Source organism: Pseudopipra pipra, chromosome 1 (genome assembly GCF_036250125.1).
Source record: "Pseudopipra pipra isolate bDixPip1 chromosome 1, bDixPip1.hap1, whole genome shotgun sequence".
NCBI classification, from domain to species: Eukaryota; Metazoa; Chordata; class Aves; order Passeriformes; family Pipridae; genus Pseudopipra; species Pseudopipra pipra.
Window position 1 is genome coordinate 83,416,397 of NC_087549.1, and position 15,863 is coordinate 83,432,259.

Here is a 15,863-nt window from a genome sequence, read left to right on the forward strand (position 1 = left end):
TTCAGCTTTCATCTCCGTACCCTTTTTTCTTAAATGAATGCTTGGTCCCTCTGGTGTGACTTTTGGTCTACCTCAGCAGCCCATTCTCTGGCAGCCCGTCTGATGATCCTCCCCAGATGTAACCAGCCCCACAGAAGGGAGACACGGGGCTGCTCTTCCACAGCCGGGGAGTTGCGTGGGACCCCGGGGCAACAGCTGGGGAGGGGGGGTTCCCCGAGAAGGAGGGCGGGAGGGGGGGCGGCGCAGGAGGGCGCAGCTCCCCGGCACCAATCGCCTCTCGCAAGTCCCCGCAGTAGCGTCGGACCTGCCGCGATATCCACGGGCAGCCGAGCCAGGGGCAGAGGCGGCCACTGCCAGCGAGGGCAGCTCCGGGGAGCGGAGTGGCCTCGGGGCTCCCTCCTCCTCCTCCTTCTCCTCCTCCTCTACCGCACAGCTCCGTGCAGCCCCCCCAGCCCAGCCTCCCTCCGCAGCCAGAGGCAGGAGCGAGCGGCAGCTCCCTCCGCGGCAGCGGAACAGGGGGCGCGGTGATGTGAGGAGCGCACCCGGCGGAGGAGGGAAGTCCCGTCGCCAGGAAGGCAGCCGGGAGGTCCTCCACGCTGCAAGGTAACCGGACCTCTCCCTCGCGGACTTTTCCTTCTGGTCTTTTTTTCATTTTCCTCTCTTTCCCCTCCCCTTTTTCTTTTCTCTTTATTTTTGTTTCTTTTATTTCTTTCTTCTTTTTCCCCATTCCTTTTCTCTTTATTTTTTTTTTATTTCTTTCTTCTCCTTTACTTTTTCTTCTTTTTCTTCTTTTTCTTCTGAGGGTTTTGGATTTTTTATTTTTTTTTTTAAATTTTAGTTGTTCCTTTTATTATTTTTTTTCTCCTTTCCCCGACTCCCTAGCTGTCCAACCACAGTCAGAGGGCGAGGAGGAGGCGGTAGGGAACGGAGTGAGCCCACACCGGGTCGCTCTGGAGTTTACCTGGGACAGTCTTCCTTCGCTGTCTGCAGGTGCACTGCCAGGCGGGCAGAGCCGGGCAGAGCCGGGCAGAGCCGGGCAGAGAAGGGCACGGAGCGTCCCGGCGGCGCAGCTGCCCGTCGGGAACCGGGAGCAGGTCGGAGAGACAGAGAGGGGGCAGAAGGAGACGCCCGGGGCACGGAGGAGCTCCCTCCAACTTTCCTGGGGCGGAGAAGCCGGGGAGCAGCCTCGGGGATTTCCGCAGAACGAGAAAACCCTATGGAAAAAGCTGTGCATGTGTGGATGCTATGCAGCAGGAGATGGAAACTATCCCCCCTGCCCCCCGCCCCCTCGCCGTGGTTCCCGAGGAAGAAGCGGCCCCCCCCCACTCCGGGGGGTGTCCGGGAGCTCCGGGGCTCGGCGGGCGCTGCGGGAGCGGCGCGGAGGGGTGCGGGGTAAATGGTACATGTTAAAAGATACGGAAGGAAGAGACCCAGTGGCTGGGACATAAATCAGGCAGAATATATGGGGAGTTGATGAGAATAGGTCTTTTCACCCTTAAAAAAAAAATAGCTACTTTGGAAGAAAAAGAGGAGGCTGATTATTGGCATCCAGCTCTGAAACCCAGGCAGCTGATGCTGAAGGGAGCCAAAGGGAGCAGTTCTTCTTGGTTTAAAAACAGCAAGACAGTCTCTGCCAAAGATTGCTGTAAACACTGAATAAAGATTTCATTGTGGCATGGTGTGACTGGAATAATTAGGCAGTTAATTGTTCATTCTGATCTTAAAGTGCAGTAATCAGTCGTGCACAGTAGGAAAAATACGGGGGAAAGGGAGGAAGAATAGCAATAGGAAAATGATCGGAAAATGTATCACTTTTTCCTATTCTGCAGGTTTTTGTTTTTGTTTTTTTTTTAATGTGGATTGCTTTTGTGTGTGTGTGTGTGTGAGACTGGGAGCACGTGGGTCCCGGTATATTTAGATAGACAACACCTTTGTAAAGCTGGGGTGTAATTGTGCTTTTGCTGCCACCGTGTCAACATCATTTTGGGCTGGACCAAATCAAGTTATGAGACTTAAAGAAATCCTATTTTATGGAAATGAAATCTGAAGATGCCTGGAGAATGAACATCTTAACTAGATTGACTAATACCAATTAATGCATTTTACTTATGTGTGCACTTTATTGCCAGCTCAGCAGGGATGAAAGCTAATGGTGCCAGCTTTTGTGCTGCTCTAAGACATTTCTCAAGCAGGCACACAAGGCTTTAATGGTAAACTGTTTTGAGTTCTTAACACTGTGATTGTGTTCTCGTTCCACTCAAGTTTCTTGCAGCAGTGACTCTTGTGGCAATCTAATGAAATGATCTCTTGTTATGCTGTGTTAGCTATTCCCTGTGACACAGCAGGAAGTTACAACCTGTGTGCTTTTCGTACTGGAGGTGGTGATGCACTTACAAGTGATAGAATATGACTTTCTGATATTAACTGGAAGATGGCACCCTAGGCAAAAAATGTTTTGCTTTCTTATATAGCATGTTTTTCCATACATATATATATCTATATACATATACACACATACCTTCTCGCTAAAGAAGAATTATTGTGAATTAACTCTTAAAAAGGATAGAAAGGTGTTATGTTTAAAAATAAAATAATAAAAAAAAACTTTAAAAGCAGTCCATAGTCATTTAAGCAAAGTAAAAAAAATTGCTCATAGTCAAATTGTAAAGGAAAAGACTCATCCTTTGTATAACTTCCTTGACTTTAGAATAGGTATGTGAAAGACTTATTTGGCTGGGAGACAGCTATGTAGCCTGCCCATTCATCATAAATATATAAGTAAACATAGTGGAATTGGGCAAGATTTTAAAATTAATTCAGTTAAGTATAATTTCTGTCACTGTACATGCAGAAATCTAGGAGCTACCCATCACAGAAAAAAAAAAGGGGGGAAGTTTTATTTGACTCTGAAAAGCAAAGCAACTTGTTATATTTTGTTGAAGCTGCATTTGTTGAAGGTTTTGACCTGCATTTTCTGAGATTTCTGTGGAAAAACAAGTGGAGAAAACATGAAGCATGTTGTCCTTCTAACATTCCACAACTACTATAAAACACTGCTGTCTTTGCTGAGGTCATAGAGTTTAGAAGAGCAAGGACAGAATGATAGCTCCAGAATTTTGTCGAAAGTGGTGGTAAAAACATCTCTTAACAACTGGGCATGAAAGGGCCAACAGTAAGATCCACTTTACAAGCATTTTTATTAAGCTGTTTAATGTGCTTTCCCCTACTACAGTGATACTCAGTATTCTGTCTGTGAAGAGTATTCCTGATTTAATAGCAAGCTGTATTGAAAGAATGTCTTCAAGACATTTACTTACTGGTACAGTCTATTGAGGGATGTTGGTAACTGTACTTGCACCAATGTACTCTGAGAAACCTAAGAATGTTCTACTCTTCTTACAGAAATCCAAAAAGTGTAGTGACAAATGATCATGTAAGATACTCTGCTCAAGTTTCTGCTTGCAGTGTTCTATCAGGGAATGTTTCTAAACATTTGCACAGTGTACCCCTTGCACAAAAGCCATGTTAAACTGTAAAATAATTTGAAGAGCAATAAAAAGATTTTGAGAGGAGTCTGAAGTGCAAGTGGCTCCTCATTTCTAATAAATGGATTGAATGGTAATAAAATGGATTGAAAACACACTTTGGTCATCACAGCAAGTTAGGTAAGAGGACATTCTTGCATTGTTATAACATGTTTTGCAAAATACACAGGGGATTATACACTTTTAGTCAAGGAAAATATTTTCCATCAAATTATAGTTAAATCCTGGATACTGTCTTACACCTAAAAGTTGTTTGAAATGCATAGTACATCTTCATAATAAAATTGCATTGTCACAGATATAATTGTTATTCATAACAAGTAGTCTCACAAACAGATTCCATTCCTTTAAGTACTGAGTCTCAGTCAGGTCAATTATGACTAAATTACTGCATGTTCTCTGCTGTATCAACTAATTAAAGGGTAATTAATAAAATGATAATTTCATTCCATGGCAATGTCTACATCTGGTTGTCATAGCAGAGATTGTTTGACATATGGTTAAATGGTCAGATACTACATTGTATGAATGCAGCATTTGCACAGAACACCTGGCAAGCCAGAGGAATTTTAACCCTTAAGACATGAATTTCGAGCATCTGTGTCAATGTGTTATTAGACTGGTTTGCTTATTCTCTCCTCCTTCTTCTTACGCCTTTAAGAAAATTTAGTTCTCCGAGTTAATTTGAGTAACTCTCTTGGGATACTGGAAGAGTGGGTAGATGACTTGAGATTTAGATTGGAAATGAAAGATAAAATAGTACTCACTTGTCTGTGGGAAATAAAATAGGTGGTTCTAAATTAACTTCTGAGAAGAGAGACTCCATTGGTTCTTGTATTACTGGAAGCTTCCCCTTCAAGAAAAATCAGGCTGAAATTAGCATGGAGACAAAATTATCTTTTTTTTTCCTAGATACAGTCGCATGCCAGGAGTAAGACTGAAATTGTGGTCACAATAGCATATGAAAATCTGCATTGCAGCCTTCCCTCACTGTACATGTCACATGTAGATAAAACAAAACTTATCTCCTCAAGGACAGTAACCATAGAATTCATACATGCTAAAGAAATAAAACAATATTCTATAAAGTCAATGGATTATATGAATAAACAATTCTCCTGTAGGTAGCTGATGTACAAAATAACATGGACAAACTCTGAAGTATCAGTGGTTGAAATTCTCAGGACAGTCCATACATAAGATTTTATAGTAGCTTAAAGGAATATACCTTAAATCTCTACCATTGCCTTGAAAAATTTCAATCAGTGCTGTTTCACAGTACGCAATAGATTGTATTTCTGTCCTTTAAAATCTTAAACTCTAAGTAGTGATACTTTGACATGAGTTAAATGACAGTTTCTTATCTATATTGGGTCAAGATGAATCCCTCATAAAACTAAGAAAAAGAAATGAAGTAACAGGCAAAATGTTTTCCTTCTCTTTAGGATAAAAAAATGCTTAAAAAGAGGAAAATAGCTAGAGCTTTTTCACAAACAGAGCAAAGTAAAAAGGATGTAGTAAACTGCAGGAAGACATGAAAGTCTGTCTTTTCCCATGAAAACGACCCTCAATGAACAGTTTCCCCAGTGAATAGTCAGGGTTGCTCATCACCTCGCGTGGTCAGGTGCAGAGCATGGCTGGTGGTGGTTATAAAGCACTGTTTGTCCATCTCTCTGAGAGCCTGAGTCCTGCTTCTTGAGAATTTCCAAGCACATGGGTCCATCTCATTTTCATTCTACTCATGTAGCTCATTAACACCTGGAAAATCTTTTATAGCATTTAACTACATCAGATGCACTGTCCGGCACATGTTTTCTTAATAGGGCTTTCACTGTGGTATTGTCAAAGAGCCCTTATGTCACAGCTGGGAACATGAATCTGTCATGTCAGTACTGTACCTTGGTTTAGACAGTGATAGTGTATGAGTGTGTTTTATGGAGTAGCTGAACATGCCCATATACTGTGTTAGCAGGGAAGAATGTGGAGCTTGTTCTCCTAAATAAAGATTCAGGCTGGTGCTAGTAGAGTACTTTGTACCATTTAAACACTGCTGCCTCTAAGGCATTGCACTTACAGAAAGGGAAGTTTGAGGCAAGCAAGACACGTCTTAGTATTTTAGTGGTGCAATGCTCCTAGTTAACGATATGTCATCATTTACATTTCAGTAGGAAAAAAATTGCCAGAGGTTTATAACTCAACAGAAACAACCAGAAGTTGATATGAAAGTCCTTACCCTGGGAATATTTGTTTTTAAAACAAGTTTGATTAAATATATTTGGCAATATAAGGAGAAGGGGAAGAACAGTAAATGTTTTCTAATTCCATATGGTTTTTGTGCCCATTAGATCACTGTAAAACCCAGCTTTAAATAGATTACTTTGTAGCTCTGTAATCAGAATGCCTTGGGTAATTAAAAAAAACATAGAACTATGAAAACTGACAGCAACACATGTATAAGACCTACTTTTTTCAGAGGAATTTTTAACATACTTACATACATTTCATCTGCAAGCTAAACACTTAAAATTCACCAGCTACAACACTACCAACCGTGTCATGATGGCATTCCAAAAGATAGAACTCCCATTTGAAGAGTTTTTGCAGACTTGAAAAACCATAACTGTCATGAAAGAGTTGAATGGGGTCCTCATTGGAAGACTGAATGGATGAAAAGAGCATTTCATGCAGTCACAGGAGGTTCTAATAATTTTTAAATTACTTCTTTTGCTTTGAAAAGCATAAGTATAATTCATATGCTAAGAAATAAATTCAAGGTACACTACCAAATGTATTCTGTATGTTTAAAGTGTTTGTCTGAGATGGTTTTTGTAACAGCTCTTCAAAAGCCTGAGCATGCAAGGGTTGATACTCTAAACCGTAACCAGTACAAGCTTAAGCTGGAGTCAGAGAAACATGGAAGTGTTTGGGTTACAGGACTGCCTTCTCAATTTCCCTCTTGATTTTCTCCTTTTTGCCTTTGTGTCATCTCCTGGTTTTTCTCGAAGTGACAGCATTGAGATGCTCTTGTGGGCCCATGCCATTAGTTTATGTCCATGTCCTCACCAAAGAGGGTAAGAATAGAGCTGGCTAGGGTGCCATGGGGCCCCTGGGAAGAACATGTGAATTTGTTTCTCAGTAAGACCTTTCTGTATATTATTATACTTTTTTCAGAAGGACTGATGCCCTTCATGCTTTTGTGTAGATACCCAATGGAGTAAGCACTCACTGAATAGTGGAGGGTTTGCCCTGCTGAACTATGCAGCCCTTGACAGCATAGCCCAAGAGGTGCTAAAGGTTTTCGAGTTGAGACCACACCAGGGCTTAATTCTTCCACGTGATTCCTTTTAGCAAATCAAAGGTAAAAAATCAGTAATTGTAATTGTGGTGTGTTGACCCTGGCTGGACCCAGGTGCCCATCAAAGCCACTCTATCCCTCCCCTCAGCTGAACAGGGAAGAGAAAATACAATGAAAATACAGGTCAAGGTAAAGACAGGGGGTATCACTCACCAATTACCATCACAACAGACTTGACTTGGGAAAATTAGTTTATTACACAGCACTTCTCCCCAGACTGAACTTCACTCCCAACTTCTCTTCCTCCCAGTGTCATAGGGGGAACTGGGGCTCCGATCAGTGCATCACACATTGTCTCTGTCTCTCCTTCCTCCTCAGGAGGAGGACTCCTCACACTCTTCCCCTGCTCCAGCATGGAGTCACTCCCACAGGAGGCAGTCCTCCACAAACTTCTCCTATGTGGGCTGCAGTTCTTCACAAACTGCTCCAGTGTGGGTGCCCTGCCACAACAAAAGTCCTGCCACCATGGGCTGCCTTCAGCATGAGCTCCTCTCTCCACGAGTCAGTAGGTTCTGACAGCAGTCTGCCCCAGGGTGGGCTTCCTATTGAGGTCACAGCCTCCTTCAGGCATCCACTTGCTTTGATATGGGGTCTTCCAGGGGTTGTGGGTGGATCTCTGCTCCACCATGGATCTCCACAGGCTGCAGGGGGACAGCTTGTTTCACCATGGTCTTCACCACAGGCTAGGGGGAATCTCTGCTCTGGTGCCTGGAGCACTTCCTCCCCCCGTTCCTCACCAATCTTGGTGTTAGCAGGGTTATTTCTCTCACATATTCTCCCTCTCCTCTCTGACTGCTGCTGCACAGGGGTTTTTTCTCCTGTTCTTAAATATGTTATCACAGAGGTGCTGACATCATTGCTGATGGGCTCAGCCTTGGCCAGCCGTGGGGCCATCCTGGAGCTGGCTGGCATTGGCTCTCTCAGACATGGGGGAAGCTTCTAACAGCTTCTCACATAAAGCATCCCTGTACCCCCCCCCACTACCAAAACCTTGTCATGCAAACCCAATAGAGTAATTAACCTTTGTAAGTGCCTAGGTATTGTGAGACACTGCTAAGAGCCCTTGCAATATGTCACTTTGTTACAGCAAAGAAAGTTAAGGATTGAGGCAAAGGCTGAACTATAAATTTTTTTGCCTGTATGAGTTTAATTTAGAGTTGCAATCATGATGTTACATAAATTAAAATAGCAGTAGTAGATCACTAGTTGGCAAGTCTCTTAAGAATAATATAGCTACTTCACCAGATTATGGAGTACTTTCTGTGTGCTTAGCCTATTGCTGAAATTAGTCTTTTTTTTAATTTTAAGATACTTTTGAAGAGGATAGAAGTGCTTTAACAGATGAAATTCTGATGACACTCTCTGAGAATTAGGGGACTTACTTCTCCAAGAGGGAGCTTCCTTAATGAAAAGAAGTGTTTCTCTTCAAATAAAATTTGAAGTTTTGCCCCAAGCATCCTCCAATCCATGCATAATCTGGAGGACATTAACTGTTCAAGTAAATATTAGGTACTGCTTGACCTGTAGGTATAATATATAAAGGCTTCAGAACAAAAATGTGTTTTTAAAGAAGAGTAGAGAAATAAGGAGGAAATCAGCAGTCCTCATCAAGGACTTGTGAAGGGCAGACAAATGCCTTCCCAGAAAGGGAGGTATGGGAAAACTGTGTATCAATGGTGTCTATTTTAGTTGGACACTCAGTTTCTTTCAGTGTCAGAAGAGGGCTACATGCATCAACCAACTAATGTCTTATCTCCTGAGTGAGCCACTGCACTGTCTCCTTCAGAAAGTGATATGGAAATGTACAGTCACCATGCAAACAATTAGGAGTGCCTGCTCCTCATGATCGTCTCTCTACAGCAAGGAGGAGCGAGCACAAGCTGGTTAATTTATTCTGATAGCAAGCCTAAACATCTTTTCTGGACACCCAGTGGAGATCCTGTCAAATGACTAGTGCATGTCCTTGGTAATGACAAGGGGAAGAGCTACCAGGCCTACTGGAAAGGTAGCAGTCAACTATTGATATTATCAGACTAGCACTGTGGCCCACAGCCTTGTACATTCTGGTGACCCTCCTCAGGAGAAAGAGCCACGAGAAGCTGATCTGGTGGAACAAGCTCCACACTAAACATTTGCAGCGGAGGAAGCACATAGGCACAGTGCTGTAAGGAAGAGCTGAAATCAACCTTCAAACAGATGACAGGAGAGGATCTGTCAAACCAGCCTTCAAGAGGACAGAGAGCATGCTGAGAGAAAATGATGATAATAGCAACAAAACCTTGCCGAGACTGAACAGAGGAAGAAGCTGCAGGAGGGCAAGAAACCAGAGGATTATTTATATAGTGAAGCAGACAGAAAGAAATGACAAATGTCTTCATAAAATAACAGAGACAAAAAAAGACAACTCTGATTGGTAGCAAGTGTAGAATTTGGCTCTGTCTTGGAAACAGACTAATACGAAAAGGCGGCAAATATACCATTCCACAGGGTTGTAAATAAGCATGGCAGAAAGCAGAGGAGTCTGTGGTAACAGATAGAGATTGGAATAACAGGATCTGGATACCACAGTAAGTCTCTGGGATGAGTAGAGGACATTGGAGGGGGGTTGTAAAAAAAAATCAGATTCCTAGATTTGCATGTGGTTTCAGGTTATAGCTGATCAATATGCCAAGAGGAAGGCGTCTATCAGCAATGTGTTGTAGATACTAGGGCTATATACCAAATGGAACTACTGTACAAAAATGTTGGACTGAATCATGGCTAAACCTGTTTTGTGTAGTATAGTCTTGGAAAAGGCTAAATCCTCGTTAGGGTGAGTTCAGCTCCACCAATAAGGGCACTGTGTAAAACATGCCGTGGTTGAGGATCCACTCTATTAGGTGGGTCAGTGCTGGCTGTTGCCCTTGGTACAACTCAGCATGAAGTGCAGGACGAAGAAACTGGATGCTGAATTCAAATGAGAGATAATGGCCAAAAAAAAAAAAAAGAAAAAAAAGCAGGTCAACAATGAGCTGTCAGCTTCTGCCTCTCTGTTTCCCTTGCCTGTTTGCCCCATTGTAGCTCTTTAAGTGCCTTCTTGCTTGCTATCCTGCTGGGCAATGGAAGGCACTCCCATTAAAGACTAATTTGTGTTACAACCTGCTAAATATGTGACTAGTAGTGAGGCAATGAATCAACTATGGCTAACAGTAGTGATACCGAGTATAGCTAATAACTTTTCCCTACTACTATTAGCTATCTCCATCTCATTCATTTGTTTCTCACCTTTGGGAGAAAGTGCTCCATTACAACACCTCTGTAATCCCTTACTGGGCTGTATAAGCATTTATGCATAACAAACATATATAATAATGTGTGGCATGTAGGTGTTAATTTTTTACTACAAATTCCTAGCCTCAAAAAATGCATTCTGACTAAAATCTGTTGCCACTTTAATCCTATTGCAAATCAACCCTTTGACTATGAAGCCCTTGTTTTGTTGAAACATCAATAATTATAGTATCAAAAATAAATTATAAGGTGTTCTGTTTTCTTTTTCATGTGTCAATTTAGTAAAACGCCAGTAAAATGCTCATAGATAACCATTTGACATTGGGTTTTTATGCAATTTGTTCTCTTTCTTGTTTCTGAGTGTTTCAGTGTTAATACCTCTGCAGTGGGCAGAAAGTAATTGTCCCAGCAGTAAATGGATAAGAGTTTTGAAACTACTATAGGATCTGGACACTTAAGTTCCCATTATTTTTAATGACCACTGAGCATCTAAATTCCCCATGTAGTTACATTTACCTACCAAATTGTACTCAAAGAGTTGGTGGACCAAAACTGTTTTTATTCTGAGATGAATTACCTTCTTTTCTCCAGGAGCTTAACAAGTTATTTATTAAAGAGGCAATTACCAAATGTCATAACGTATTTGACTTACTGGCTGTAAATACCCAATCTATCAACCATTATCTACATTTAAAGGCATTTTTATGTCTATTGGTCTTTCTTTGGCCTCTTTAGGAACAATCTAGAGGAGACTGAACCACCTAACTTCTGATTTAAAATATTATCCTATGGAGGATAATTGTATTATTGGAAGACCCTCTGCACTGCCAGGCTCCAGGAGAGTTAGAAGAAAGTGTGTTTTCTTTGTTAAAGATTGGTGGCTTCTCTGGCTAAAGAGATGTCTTCTGTTCTGTATGCTCACAGGCTATTCAGACACATGTCTGAAATCATTGCTTTGATGAACTTCTTTCTGTGATAATTTACTCATCAGGGTACCATTTCACAACATCAGTCTGTTAGCTGAAGAATATTTACGTGATGTAGTGAGGTAGAATACAAATTAAGAGACGTATTTTATACTGAAATTTTTCTTTTCTGATTTGTTTTGCTGTACAGATTAAGACCAGTCAAAAAGCATACCCCCACTGTGTAACCCTACCTCCAACAGTAACTTTAGTAACAGTCATACAGTTTTCCTTTTATGCTAACCATCTCCTTAAGGATAAGAAACACAGGGTAAAGTGATGATACATAATTGAATGTTCAGCATTAGAAAACTTCTCATCAATGAAAAAAGGGTAGAAAGTGGGGGGGTTTTAAAGCTTAATACTACATGAAAGTATTTAGAATGGAGATAATATCAGCAAATTTCAAAGGAGGCTACGTTTGCAAATTCTGTCCATATTGACCAATAAACAATTTATGGAGAGAACACAAACAAAGCGTTAGAATATTTTAAGATCATAGCTTCTGACAAGTATACTTTATTTATGACTTTGCAGTACAATCTTCTCCAGTAATGTTTACAGGAAGTAAAAAGGGAAAGGGGGAAGAGGCAGTGTTCACAGTGTTTTATCCTCTCGTCCTCTGTGTGGGGTATTGTCAACATCATTGAGATAACCTCAATATTCCTGTCTCAAAAAAAAAATGGAACTAGAAAAATCACAGATGTGACATTAAATGTTTAAGGAAAAGGACTGCGAAGAATGGTACTGCTTTATCTGAAACTTGGGCAGAACTGGTGCCAATGGGTGAGAGCCGCAGGCACAGCCAAGTGAATCTGAATGAAAAAGGAGGCAGAGATGGAGTGGGAGAAGTATCCAGCCTTAGCACAACTGCTGTTACTGTTAGACACCCTATTGGCAAAGCCAAAGGTTCACAATCTAATGGGATTATATGTCTAGATAAGAGAAATGTTTGAGTTTAATTCCTGTTCTCCTGATAGAACAGCTTTTGTCCCCACAGTGGATTTGAGTGCTTGAAGAAATGCACTGGGTTTAGGTTTCTGAAACTGAAGTACCATTTCAAAATCATCATGTTTTAGAAGGAAACCAAAGCCTTTAGAAAGTTCTGAGACAAAAGAGCTGTCAGAGTGATCACATTTAGGAATTAAGAGGTCAAGATTTTCATTTTTGTCTCTCAAAGTCACAAGGAAGAGCCTTGATCTGAGAAATCTTTTTCTGGAAAATGCTGAAGTTCAAATGTTTCCGGTAAAAAAAAAAAAAATTGCTGTTTTTACTTGAAGGAGAAAACCAGAAAACCAAAATTTTGCTCAATACATTCTGACTAATGGACTAAAAACACAAGGCAGAGTGAAAGTAGAACAAGCCCAGAGAACAGTGTGGGCCATAAAGGAAGAAGGTGGGAGAGAAGCTAAACGCTGGAGTCAGCCCCCTAATTCCCAAACCTGTACTATGAATTTGCTGTCCCAATTCACCATCTGTTTTCCTCTTTTCAAACTAGGCCAGAGTTTCTGAGACATGGGCTGCAATCCAGGGGTCAGGAGGGCAACAACCTTCCTTGCTTTGGACACTCACCACTGATGCCACATGTGGAAAGCTGAGGGCAGGTGTAAACCTTGATGTAACAGGCATCCCTTTGGACATCTCAACATCTTGGGATGAGGCTGTCACACCACCCCATAGTCAAGAAGGGCTCCCTTTCTGAGGAGACCCTCTACTGTCTGAGCACCACCTCCTAGGGCAGCACTGCTTCCAGCCCACTGCTGAAGAGACAGCAGGGTAAAAATCCTGGAGTAGAAATAGTAAGGAGGGCCTTAACAATATCTTCTGCTTTAAAAGATACCATGACAGTGTTGGTTAACTAGGCAAGTGTGCCTCTAACAAACCCATCGAGCTTGATAAATGGTTCTCTATTAATATCCTAATTTCGCTGGATCAGATGAGGTGCTTTTGGAGTTCAGAGGCAGAAAAAGACTGCTTGAAAGATGGCTCTTACAAGAAGCTAATTGCATGCAGGGTTTTCAGAAATATTAGGTCAGTTCCTGTTCAAACGCTGGGTGTCTGTTCTTGTTTAGTGGCAACAAAATTAATTCTTCTGGGCTTGGGGAGAAAAAGGAGTACTTTGATTTTTACCAGTTAATATACTGTTGAATCTTACTTGAAATAACTTTCTTAAGTTTTAAAACATTCCACAAAGGAAGGAATATAATTTCAAGGATGAAGGATGGTGTAAAATAATTCCAACAAAATTGATTGTGTTGGAGGCACTATGTTTATATGACTTTTGTAAAATACTGCCTTTTTAATGCTAATATTTCATCAGTAGAAAAGAAATATTGCAGTTGAGTTCTCTTCTGGACACATAAATAAAAATACCATTTACACCAGTACAACAGTGAAAACAATGTGATTTAAGTGGGGAGAGATCTTTCCTCAGGTCATATTCTAGTTTTAATTAGATCCTATCTATTTTAAAGATCCAGGATTTACTGTCTCAGGACAGACTGGTGTCTGAGACAATGACCCATGCCAATATTTCAAAGAAAGATGTAAAAAATTTTTACAACATGGCATGTCTCTATATTATTCTGCTCTTTGATACAATAATGCAAGCTCACTGCTTTCAATGGGGTTATGCTGGTGAAATAAGAATGATGTTTCACTCAAAGAGGGTCTGAATTTTATTCATAGTAAGCAACTGATTTTTGATTGCTTGATGATCTCCGAAATTTTTTTTTATTAATTTACTGTTATTGTTTTGTTACAGTGATGACCCCCTTGCCCTGTGACTTGGTCATTCTATCCATCATGATAGGCCTTGTACAGATTACCAATGAGGTCTCTACCTTATTAAGAGTTTTACAGAAAAGTGTTTCAGTGTGCTTCTTGATGCCTAGGTGTAAAATAAATTTTAAAACCAACTTTGCTATGAAGAGAATGATGAAAGAAGTTGCTTATAAATAGTACTCTTAAAACTTGAGGCTGTGAAGAAAGATTAATCGCAAATGTTTTTTAAAGTCCTTCCTTGTTTACACATCACACTGAGACTCTAGCTTGATACTAGTGTTCTTACCCTTGATAGTCCACTCAAAGGATTCAAAAAGCAAGTTGTAATAAAATAACTAATTTTGATCACAAAAGTGTCCAATTAAGTATTTTCCTGTTGTTCATGAAATTTGAAAATATTCATAGGGAAAATAGACCTTTTACCAAAATGCTCAACAGAGGAAAATCCGGCTGGCATACATATATTTTGTATTTGGAATGAGAATTTTCATTGGTGTGAAACATCTTGGGAACAGCCATACCATGAGATTGTCATACCTGGTCAGGTTCTAATTCTGGCTGGGAAGAGGGATCCATAGAATAGAGATAAGTGGGTCAAAAATGTCAGTTCCCAGTTGTGGCCATTTAGAGTGGAGCGAAGGAGCAAGATCACCACATCCCTCCTTCTCCACAACACTAAACATTTTATTCCTGAAAATTTAAGATGACCCATTTCATAACATAGAAGTTAAAATTTTTGCCATTTTAAATTGATTTTTAAAAAGTCCCTGGAAAGATAAATTGCATTATTTGGGCTTTTTATCCTGCCTGGGGAGAAATGTCAAACGCTAAAACTTTTTGCAAGATGGAAATTTTGTTTTTCAATCTGATACAAAAATTGTATGATCATGGTAAATATTCTATCTTAAATCTCTTGTAAAAGGAAAAATAATAGGTACTGCTACATTTCTCTCAAATGATCCCTAGCTAATCTAGACTTTATAGTTGGAGCGAGGTTGCAGCCATAATTCTGTGTGTGTGTGTGTGTGTGTGTGTGTGTGTGCGTGTGTGTATGTGCAAGACTGGAGAAATCCTGGTGATCTGAACCTATGTTCTAAAGTGTCCTTTATGCAGAAGAGTATCTTCAATATTAAATCTTTCCAATACCAGCATTCTATAAAAGTTAACTCTGGGAAATGAGCATTTGGGAATCAGTCTTTCCCAGTGAGATGAGCCCTTCCAATGGGATGAGAAGCAGGAAATTCCAAACATTGCTTGGCTTCAGGAAAGTGCAAATGACAATCTCCTAATGCAGGATGAAAGGTCCTGCCCTCTCATTTTTATCCACTGAAGACTTATCCAACTAATGTGTTAGTGCTATTTTTTCTGCTGATGATCTAAATTAGATCCTTGCACTGCAGTTATGCCATATATCCATCTTCTTCCATAGCCTTCTGTTTCCCTGTCATGCTTGAAAATGACCCTTAAGTGGGCTTGCTATTACATGTGCTTTTAGCCTCAGGTCATCTACAGAATTGAAATGTAGAAGTACTGTTTTGTCCAACCCAAAGAAAGACAAAGACACAAGGCTGAAAAAGTGGCATGCGCTTCCTTTGTGTACTTCTTTCCTGATCCAAACTGAAGGCTTGCAAAATCTTTTAAATCCTTCCACACTAGCAGCGCATTTACCCACTTACGTATTTCAAAACTTACATTGATAACCTCTCTTCTTGGCTTCCCTGTTTGGAGATAACCTCTAGGTGACATGACATTAATCAGAAAAGAAAATGAAAAAAGCCAGTGATAGATGGAGTAGGTGTTGCTATGTATTATCCTAGCATGTAATATAATATAGCAACAGGCTCTTTTAAAATGTTGTGATAGGTAGGCAAGTGCTCAAAGCTGGTCTTGAACCACTTTTACACACAGAAAAGATGTGATCATCTTTGTCTCCCTGTGACAGTC

At 40.7% G+C, this 15,863-nt stretch overlaps 1 protein-coding gene across 1 annotated transcript in view; it reads left to right on the forward strand.

Annotated features, from left to right (window-relative positions):
* Window positions 1-310: 310 nt before the first annotated feature.
* Window positions 311-15,863, forward strand: part of CDH20 (cadherin 20) — a 121,537-nt gene continuing 105,984 nt past the window's right edge. Inside the window, exon 1 of the mRNA XM_064662330.1 lies at window positions 311-603. The gene's annotated coding sequence lies outside the window, so the exon portion shown is untranslated. The remainder of the gene's footprint in view (window positions 604-15,863) is intronic.